The sequence below is a fragment of the Sceloporus undulatus genome, chromosome 1, assembly GCF_019175285.1.
Source record: "Sceloporus undulatus isolate JIND9_A2432 ecotype Alabama chromosome 1, SceUnd_v1.1, whole genome shotgun sequence".
NCBI classification, from domain to species: Eukaryota; Metazoa; Chordata; class Lepidosauria; order Squamata; family Phrynosomatidae; genus Sceloporus; species Sceloporus undulatus.
The window spans coordinates 319142316-319152263 of NC_056522.1; the positions used below are offsets into that span (position 1 = coordinate 319142316).

Here is a 9948-nt window from a genome sequence, read left to right on the forward strand (position 1 = left end):
AAACATGGGAGAAATAAATTACCAGGAACACATGGCATACCAATAGACCTGCTTCAAGCTACAGGGGAGAGTCAACCAATTTTAACTGTAATCTACCAACAAATATGGACAACAAAACAATTGCCCAGAGATTGGAAACACTCAATATACATTCCAATGCCCAAGAAAGGGAAAACCAGGATTTGCAGCAACCATAGAACCATTGCATTAATTTCTCACACAAGCAATGTGTTACTGAAAATTCTAGTCAAAGACTAGTCAAAGACTTTTACCATATATCCAAGCTAGGTTCAGGAAAGGAAGCAACAGTAAAGAACATATTGTAAACATAGGTTGCTTGATGGAGCAAATAATTTTAGAAGAAAATCAGCCTGTGCTTTGCAGATATAGCAAAGCATTTGATTGTATAGGTCATGAAAAACTATGAATTGCACTTTGAGAAATGGGCATGCCACAGCAGTTTGTCCTGCTGCATAATCTGTACTTGGAACAAATAGCTATTATTAAGACAGAATATAGAAAAAAGAAACAGTTTTCACTTGGCAAGGTAGTTAGGTAAGGCTGCATTTTATTACCATATCTGATTAACTCATACACTGAACATGTCATACATAAAGCAGGATTAGACTCAGTGGAAGGAGGCATGAAAATTAGAGAAAGGAATATCAATAGCTTAAGATATGCAGATAACATGATACTACAAGCAGAAAATAGTAAAGACTTTAAACAATTACTGAGGAAAGTCAAGGAAGAAAGTGTAAATGTAGACTTACAGTTGAACATAAAGACATCAAAAATAATGACAACAGATGGTTTACATAACTTTAATATAGATGATGAAGACATTGAAACAGTGAGAGATTTTCCATATCTTGGCTCAGTTGGGAGAATATTAATCAGAACAGTGACTGCCATCAAGAAATAAAAAGACTTGGAAGGACAGCTATGAAGGAACTAGACACAATCCTGAAGTGTAAAGATATATTATTGAATATTAAAGTTAGGCTGGCCAATACCACTGTATTCCCAATTTCTATGTATGGTGAAAGTTGGACAATGGGAAAAACTAATAGAAGAATATGAACTCATTCAAAATATGGTACTGGAGACATCTATGAATACAGTGGACAGCTAAAAAGACAAAAACAATGGGTCCTAGAGAAAATGAAGCCTGAACACTCCATAGATGATTAAATTGAGATTGTTTACTTTGGCCATATTGTGAGAAGACATAGCTCACTAGAAAAGACAATAATGTTTGATAAGATAGAAGGCAGTAGGAAAAAAGAAAGACCACATTCCATATGAATAGACTCAATCAATGTAGCCACAACCCTAAGTCTACAAGTTCTGAACAGAGCTGTTGATGATAGGGTGACTTGGAGGTCTTTCATTCATAGGACCACCATAAATCAAAGTCAGCTTGACAGCAGTTCATAAAACCTGTGCACAGACCATTTTGAAATAAACATTTCAGGAGGAGAATTGAACACTATCCTGCTAAATTTTTTCCCCTTGACAATCCCCATCAAGCATTATGTTTACTTTTTCATTTGGAAATGTAATTTTTGCAACTTATTAAACAGTTTTGCCTGCCCAGTAGCCTCCTTTTCAAAGAAGTAGATAGCATCTTGAGTAACTTACCTTACCTTGATCTCAGTTTGGATTCTAAAGCAGAATGTCTCGTTCCAGATTGGGTTATTAGAGTCCTTGATTGTTTGGGTTCTAAATTTCTCATGAGATGCTGTTGGCAGATACAAGGTCACATAGCAATCTGGAGGAGACACTGCAGCAGAAGATGAAAGATTTTATTAATGTTCTAAATCAAACTAGTCTTATTTTAATACCTTTAATACTTATTGTCAAAAACTATTTGGAAAAATATGAACTGGAAACTTCAGCTCTCAGATTCAAGAGAAGTTATTTTCAGATGTGCTTATGTTTAAACGAAACAAAAATTCTACACAACAAATCCCTGTATTACCATTTTATCTAGTGCTGCTTTTTCTCAAGTATATTCTGAGCCTAGTGGTACAATGAAAAATATATATTACTTACATGCATCTTGGGAGGTGACAATGTTAGCTTTTATGATTCTGACAGACAGAAGGGAAACAGGAAACTGCTGGTTCTGGAATAAAGCAAAGTCAATGAACTTCAAATGAGCTATTAATAGATTATTTGGTGCACACCTTGGATAAATGCATATTTTTGTTTTCCATAAATGCTAGGAGTACCTCAGTTGATGAACAAGCTATTTTTTACAAAGCCCTTTTATGCCAGCCCCTCCTCTTTTCCTCCATGACCTCTCCCTAGCTGGAAAAGTAAGTGTGTGTGTGTGTGTGTGTGTGTGTGTGTGTGTGTGTGTGTGTGTTTAGCAGCATCAGCATAAGCATTGGGAGGATGGTGAAGGACTGGAGGACTTTCATTGTCAGGTTGCAGTAGTTTGCCTGTAGTAAACAATACAATAAAATCTCAAATGGTCTCTAGAAGGTTCAAAATGTTTTTATTTACTTCTGCAAGGTTTACCTGGCCTGGTTGTTTCATTACACATGTCAATATTGTTAATTTTGGATAAAACATTTGCTGAAACATGTTGATCTGCTCTTCTTTTATGCAATACAGGAATCTATCCCTAATATTTTCCTGGTATTTCTGCCTCTGGCACCCAATTTTCTGTTAAATAAGTAATGCTCAAGGACAGAGTAAGCTCTTGGTATATGCTGGAGTTTGGTTCTAGGACACACACACACACACACACCCCATGGATACCAAAATCTGTGCATTCTCAAGTCCCACTACATACAATGGCATTGTAAAATTGTGTCCCCTTATATCAAATAGCAAAATCAAGGTTTGCTTTTGGGAATTTATATCTTTTGGGAATATTTTCAAGTCATGGATGGTTAAATCTGTGGGGAAAGAATCTGTGGATATAGAGGGCCAACTGTACCTATAATTCTGTATTACTGCATGGTAAAAGATCACTGTAGACTTCAAATATGACCTATGGGGTGCTTCCTGCATGCCAACCTTCTGCTTCCCCTGTCTTACAGAATTTCCCTAACATTGCTGGAAATTTCTCAAAGGTTCCTTGAAATGTTATCAGTGAACATCAGTAATTACAAACAAGCTTTCCTAAAAAGCATTTAGTGTTCATTGCAGGAATGCAGATTTTTGCCTATATATTTTTTTTGACTGCATGAATTCTATATTTGAAAAGTTTTCATCCCACTAGACAAGATTATCACTGTTTTTATGCTTTGATTATCTATATTTCTGCATTTTGGAACTTTTTTCCAAAATAATTTATGCGAAAAAAACATTTTTTGCATCAAACCCAAGATTTTGCCATAGAAAATAGGATGTTTTGCACACACACCACAACATAGAAATTTGTAAGTACATTTAAAAATGTAAATACATTTTTAAAATAGTCACACAGTGTAAAAAATCTCAACACAAAAGCCTCACCACAGTTAACTGTATTCTTGACAAGGTTTCTTGATCTGTCAAAGACACCCTTTCTTAGCAAGGATAAGCTAATTTGCAAGTATTCTTTGTCTTCCTAGCCCAACATGATTGTGTTCTTTTGTAGTACACAACCAAAATGGCTCCTGATTGAAAAATGTCTTTCCTGACGCTCAGGAATCCCAGTCAAAAAGAATAACATAGGAGATTATCAAACACCAAATCTATGCTGGGATAGACATGGGTTGTAACGGTCACTGACAGATCTTATCACATTGCCCAGTGCCCATGCAGTAGGTAGTTGGTATTCAATCTGGGTTTTTCCCACAGCTTTTCAAGAATGGATTACAACCCACATCTATCCTGGCACAGATTTGGCATGTGATAATCTCAATAGTGGCAAGAATTATGCAGTTTTCACCTGGTATTCATACATCCAGACTCTTTTAGTTCCTCTTTTAGGGACCTCAGCATGCATGGACTTGCCATCCATGGATTTGAGCATCTGCAGACAACAAACCTGTATTGTCCCAAATGGCAGTACATGCACACAGCCACATCATCACTGAGAACAATTGCACTGAAGTCCTCCCTCCCTCCCCCTCTGAGGCCTCTGCCCTGGGGTTGGCTTCAGGAGTGGTTCGGAGATGGAGACTGGAGTCCCATCAGCCAGAGGGAACCAGAGCCAGCACCAGGGTCAGGGCTTGGATCTTGGAGCCTGGAGGTTGCCACCCAGGTGTTGAGGGAGGGAGGACTTCAGTGCATTTGTCCCTAATGGTGGCATGGCCATGTGGCAGTGCTGTCATTAGAGACAATGGGAACTGAGCATCCACAGATTTTGGTATCTGCAAGGGGTCCAAAACAGATCCCCCACAGATACTGAGGGCCAACTATATATTATTCTGCACAGAGAGGTATGCTTTTTTTTTTCATTTTCACATTCTTTAAATTGTGATTTTTGGCCAGCCCTCCTCCCACTGCTTCCAGATAGTGATGTGGTTGTTTGTGCAAGACTGCTGGGGTTTTTTTGCACAAGGAGTGGTAATCTTGTACACTAAATCACACTGGTTTCTAGATTATCCCAGTTGGCTCTGTTACTTCTGTCCCACTACCATATGGAATAGAAAACAGTGCTTTATTTGCATGTCTCTTTGGTGCAGCCCTGTAAATGCTACACATTCTTGATTCAGGCAGAAATAGGGTGATGGTGAAGCTGGGATTCACACACGGTGTGAACCTCTAGGGTCAAGGCCATTACTTAAAATTATTTGTAAGGCCCAAGTTTTCCTTGAAGAAGTCAAAATACAAAGAGTTTCCTGAAGAGGAACACCAGTGTTCGAGCCAGTATCACTGCAGAAGGAAGCAAAGGTAAACTAAACCACAGGCCCTGTGACAGTTTAGTGAATGGAAACAAAAACTACCTTCATTAGAAGAGAAAGCTGACCCATTTTAGTTCAAGAGCCAGCAGGGCAGCTTTCTCCCTTGACATAGATATTGTGTGGTGGTCCCCCCCACTCCCCGATCCCCACCACACATCACTCAAAAAGGTTCCTTATGTCAATATAACACACCAATATACCAGAATAAGTCACTATCAGGATGTTTCGTGTTCTATTGCTTATAAAATTGGCTTCCTTGCTGCCATATGAATTTTTTTAAGTGCATACAAGAATTCATGGGTTTACAAAATCACACAAAGTGGAAGCAGCAGATAGATGGCGATCTTAAATTCATCAGTTAGGGCATGAAACTGGCCAGTTTCAAGAATGAGTATGTAATGCTATATCATAAGGTATCATTACTTGCAAATCAGAACACTAAACGTTTGTCTTCCAGCTATCTCTGAAATATATATATATATATATATATATAGAGAGAGAGAGAGAGAGAGAGAGCAGGCTCAGGCAAAGTGTGGTTCCTGGGCCACATACGGGCTCCTAGGACTTGTTTCTGTGGCCTTCGGGGGGCAGGGCTCAAAAAAAGGAAAGACCCTTTTAACGTAAACTGGAAGTCACTTCCGGTCATTTTCTCTTTTGAAAAAAATTCTCTCCTGGGTTTAAAATGGCCCAGGGGGGCTTTAAAAATGCAAACTTTTCCCTACACACCATGGAGGACATTGTAGGACATTCTGGAAAGGACTTATTTTTGTTTTGTTTTTTGTTTTTTGGTGGTGGTTTTGTTTTGTTTTGTTTTGTTTTGCTCTGAGGATAGTGTAGGGGGTACTTCCCCCCCCCAGCCTCCTGGGGGGTAAAACATTCTCCCCAGCTTTCCACCATTGCCCATCCTGATATAGAGAGATATTTTGACTGAAAGCTTTTATGATTTATGGCATTCTATCACCAATCCTTTTTTTTCTTAAAAAGATAAGAAAAAGTAATTGAAAAGTAATAAGCAGTTCTAGAGGTAATATGACAAGTTTTCTTCATCATTTTAATGAGTAACACCCAACAGTTTATTTTGTTGAAGTGTTAGGAAGACAACCTGCTCTCTCGATCCCTGTCCCTAGTGGTTAGCAGCTCAGGGGGGACCAGTAGTAACTGCAATGTTACACCGGATTATTAATACATCCTTGAGGGAAGGGCAATTTCCAGCTAGTTTGAAATTGGCTGTCGTAAAACCTTTGTTAAAAAAGCCCTCCCTCGACCCCCTGTTGTACAACAATTATCGGCCAGTCTCGCTGCTACCATTTTTGGGGAAGGTGATCGAGAGGGCGGTTGCAATCCAGCTTCAATCGATCTTAGATGAAACGGATTATCTAGACCCATTTCAAATCGGTTTTCGGGCGGGTTACGGGGTTGAGACTGCCATGGTCGCCTTGGTCGATGATCTCCGTCTGAGCATAGACAGGGGTAGCATGTCCCTGTTAGTGCTCTTGGACATCTCAGCGGCTTTCGATACCATAGACCATGGTATCCTTCTGGAGCGCCAGGTAGAGGTGGGAATCGGGGGCACTGCGCTCCAGTGGTTCCAATCCTACCTCTCCGAGAGGTTCCAGATGGTGCAGCTGGGGGACATGTGCTCCGACAAGAGGGCCCTTACATCTGGGGTTCCTCAAGGAGCCATTCTGTCTCCCATGCTCTTTAACATTTACATGAAAACGCTGGGAGAGGTCATCCAGAGTCATGGGGCGTGAGGTTATCAGTACGCTGATGACACCCAAATAATTTTCTCTATGTCTCCAACTGATGCAGTGCCCAGGGATGGCATCTCTCCTCTCGTGACTTGTCTGGAATCGGTAATGGGCTGGATGAGGGAAAACAGACTCAGCCTGAATCCAGAGAAAACGGAAGTGCTCACGATAGGTTCTCCTGGCCTGGGGATGGCGGTGGTTCCACCTGTCCTGAACGGGATCACGCTTCCTGTGAAGGACTCAGTACGCAGTCTGGGGGTGCTTATTGACTCGTCGCTCCATCTTACTTCTCAGGTGGATGCGACGGTCAGGAGCACCTGTTATCAGCTTCGGCTGATATGCCAGCTGCGTCCCTACCTGGACCAGAGGGACCTTGAAACTGTAGTACGCTCTGGTAACCTCTCGATTGGACTTCTGCAACGCACTCTACATGGGGCAACCCTTGTACCATTCCTGGAAGCTGCAATTAGTGCAGAATATGGCAGCACGACTGGTCACTGGTACTTCCAGGGCCAGTCACATAACACCTGTGCTTAAAAACCTTCATTGGCTGCCTATTTGCTTCCGGGCGCAATACAAGGTGTTGGTTATTACCTATAAAGCCCTAAATGGCTTGGGCCCAGGGTACTTGGAGGACCGCCTCTCTCCGTACAATCCGCCCCGCACAGTCAGATCAACTGGGCAGCAATTATTAAGAGTTCCAGAGGTCAGATTAGTTACTACCACCAGGAGGGCCTTTACCACCTCGGCCCCCAACCTCTGGAACTCGCTGCCCACCGAGCTCCACTCGGCCACCTCCCTGGCCCAATTTAAGAAGGGGTTGAAGACATATCTTTTCGACTGGGCCTACCCCTGATTCTACCCCCCAGTATACTCTCTCTCCCCTCCTTCGTCAGCTGGTTGAGCTGGCATGAGTTTGCTTGTTTTTATTGTAATGTTTTTAATGTATTTTAATATGTTTGATTGTATGGATTGCTTGTTGTACACCGCCCTGATTTCTAGAAGGGTGGTATAGAAATAAAATTTTATTATTATTATTATTAAATACTTTCATGAGCAACAGAACTACAGTGTTACCCCGGGTTACGAAAATAATTCGTTCCGCCGCCGCTTTCGTAACCCGAAAGGCTTTCGCAAGCCGAAACCCCATAGGCGCTAATGGGGAAAAGCCGCAATTTGGTGCGAAAAAGCGCCGAAAAGCACCAAAATTTCTTTCGTAACCCGAATTAACCTTCGTAACCCGGAACAGTTTTTTTCAATTGGATTTTTTCGTAACCCGGAAATTTCGTAAGGCGGCGCATTCGTATCCCGGGGTAACACTGTAATTGCTAATGAAAGTACCTTTCTAGGCTTTGATTCCGAGCTGTGCTGGGTTGAGTTTGATAAATAAATTTGACCTGTCTTCATGTTCAATCAAGATTAGATTCTATCTAATCTACAAATTGCAAAATCCAGCAGATAAAGATGCAGATAGGCTCCCAGGAATTGTAATATCCTTCCTGGATCCAGGATTGCAAAATGTGACAGGGCTGGAGGCAGAACTTCCTTCCATGCTCTTCTGATTCAGAAAATGAAAAACAGGGCAGCAACATTTGGCAGGCAAAGACATCCTACTGGAATTTGCAAGCGTTTATAATTTCACTTCCATTCAAGCACTTGAAAAGTTCAGATCATAAATCCTGAACTTGTTTAAAGGGGGTATTAATATTCTCTCCCTGACTAATCCATCCTTGTAACCAGGAGGACCAGGGTTCTTGGAGTGATCGGGCAGGAGGGGAGGAAGACAGTATAGGAAGAGAAGGCTGGGTGCCCAGGGATGGAGAAGAGAGGGGCAAAAGAAGAGGCTGGACAACAGGAGGAGCTTCAGTGTGAAGGAGGTGGACAGGAGGGCCCTAAAGGATTGGAAAGGAGAGAGGTGGGAACAAAGAGGGATTGAATAAGAGGTGAGGGACAGGTGGACATAAGGAGGAGACACTGAAGAGGCAGTCATGGAAAGAGAGGGAGTCCTGGGAAAGAAGGTTGGCCAGCAGCCCTTCAAAGGGACAAGGAAGACTCAGAGTGGGCCCTCATTCTCAGGTTCATTTAAGAGACCCTAGGTGGGAAGGAGAGCTGGGCCCGTGGTCCCAGACACTGGAGACCGGGAGTTGAGCCCAGGAAGAGGACAACTTAGAGGGAATGCGGTGGGATGAAATGGGTCAACAGTGGGTGCACAGGCCTGGTCCCACTATATTAGAAAAGACTGACTGGGAGGCTGCAGATAAGTGCTTCCACGTGGCCATTAAGCTTTGCAAAGAGACAATCCAAAAGTAAACCATGGACTTTACTGAGTTTCTTCACGTATGGGAAAAGTCTGAAGGAAGACCTGCTTTATGTTTGGAGTTTGAGAGTGGTTAATTAAAGTTTTTTGCTTCAACCATGGCACATGTGTTTGTTTTGAAGAATATGGAGACACGCACAGCCACAACCACCCTGGGGGAGGGTGGAGCCCCTTCGATCCTCTAAGCCAGTGGTGGCCAAATAGGAGACTGTGGGGAGCAACTGACACTTGTTATTCACTTTTATGGTCCCTGAAGCCCCACTCCCACCAATACTTCCAAGATCCCATTAAAAAAAATTAAAATTCATACAGAAACACTTGTCCCAAAATGCACAAAAATGTGAAAATACCCTCACCCCACCCCACAAGCACCAAGAACTAGGTACCAACCCCAATACCTCTGCTTTCCTTTGCCCCCTGCCCTGCACTGCTCCCAAACATCTGCCTTTGGGCAGAAATGGGCTGTGGCATTTGCCTATGTCCCTTTAAAATGCTGAAATGATTGTGTGAGTGAAGCAAGGCTGAGTGGGAGGAGAAAGGAAAGGCCCCAGATTTTTTACAAAAAAAATAATAAATTTATTTTAAAATTTCTTTTAAATTTACTTTTTAAAAAAGCACATTTTATGAAAGTTTATCTTTAACCACAGGAAACTATGTACATGTTAATCTGCTTAGGCTGTATGTATGATGTTATAATTTAAAGATATCATTTTAATGTTGATATGTCACAACGATTACCATTGCATTCAATGATATATAGGAATTATGATTTATGAGTAACATTACAAAAAACTTGCCAAGGATTCTGTATGGTGTGGCATGGGAGGAGGTCAGAGAGGTCCCTTCCCCACCACCATTCCCTTCTCCTTTTCTGTCGTGTCTTGTTAGATTGTAAGCCTGAGGGTAGGGAACCGTCCAATTAAAAAGATTGTATGTACAGCGCTGTGTAAATTTACAGCGCTTTATAAATAAAGGATAATGATGATGATGATGATGATGATGATGATGATGATGATGATGATGATGATGA

At 41.7% G+C, this 9948-nt stretch overlaps 1 protein-coding gene across 1 annotated transcript in view; it reads right to left on the reverse strand.

Annotated features, from left to right (window-relative positions):
• Positions 1-2214, reverse strand: part of LOC121930429 (cytosolic phospholipase A2 beta-like) — a 40386-nt gene extending 38172 nt beyond the window's left edge. The window contains exons 1-2 of the mRNA XM_042466707.1: positions 2193-2214; positions 1650-1786 (exon numbers count right to left, since the gene is read on the reverse strand). The gene's annotated coding sequence lies outside the window, so the exon portion shown is untranslated. The remainder of the gene's footprint in view (positions 1-1649; positions 1787-2192) is intronic.
• Positions 2215-9948: the final 7734 nt, after the last annotated feature.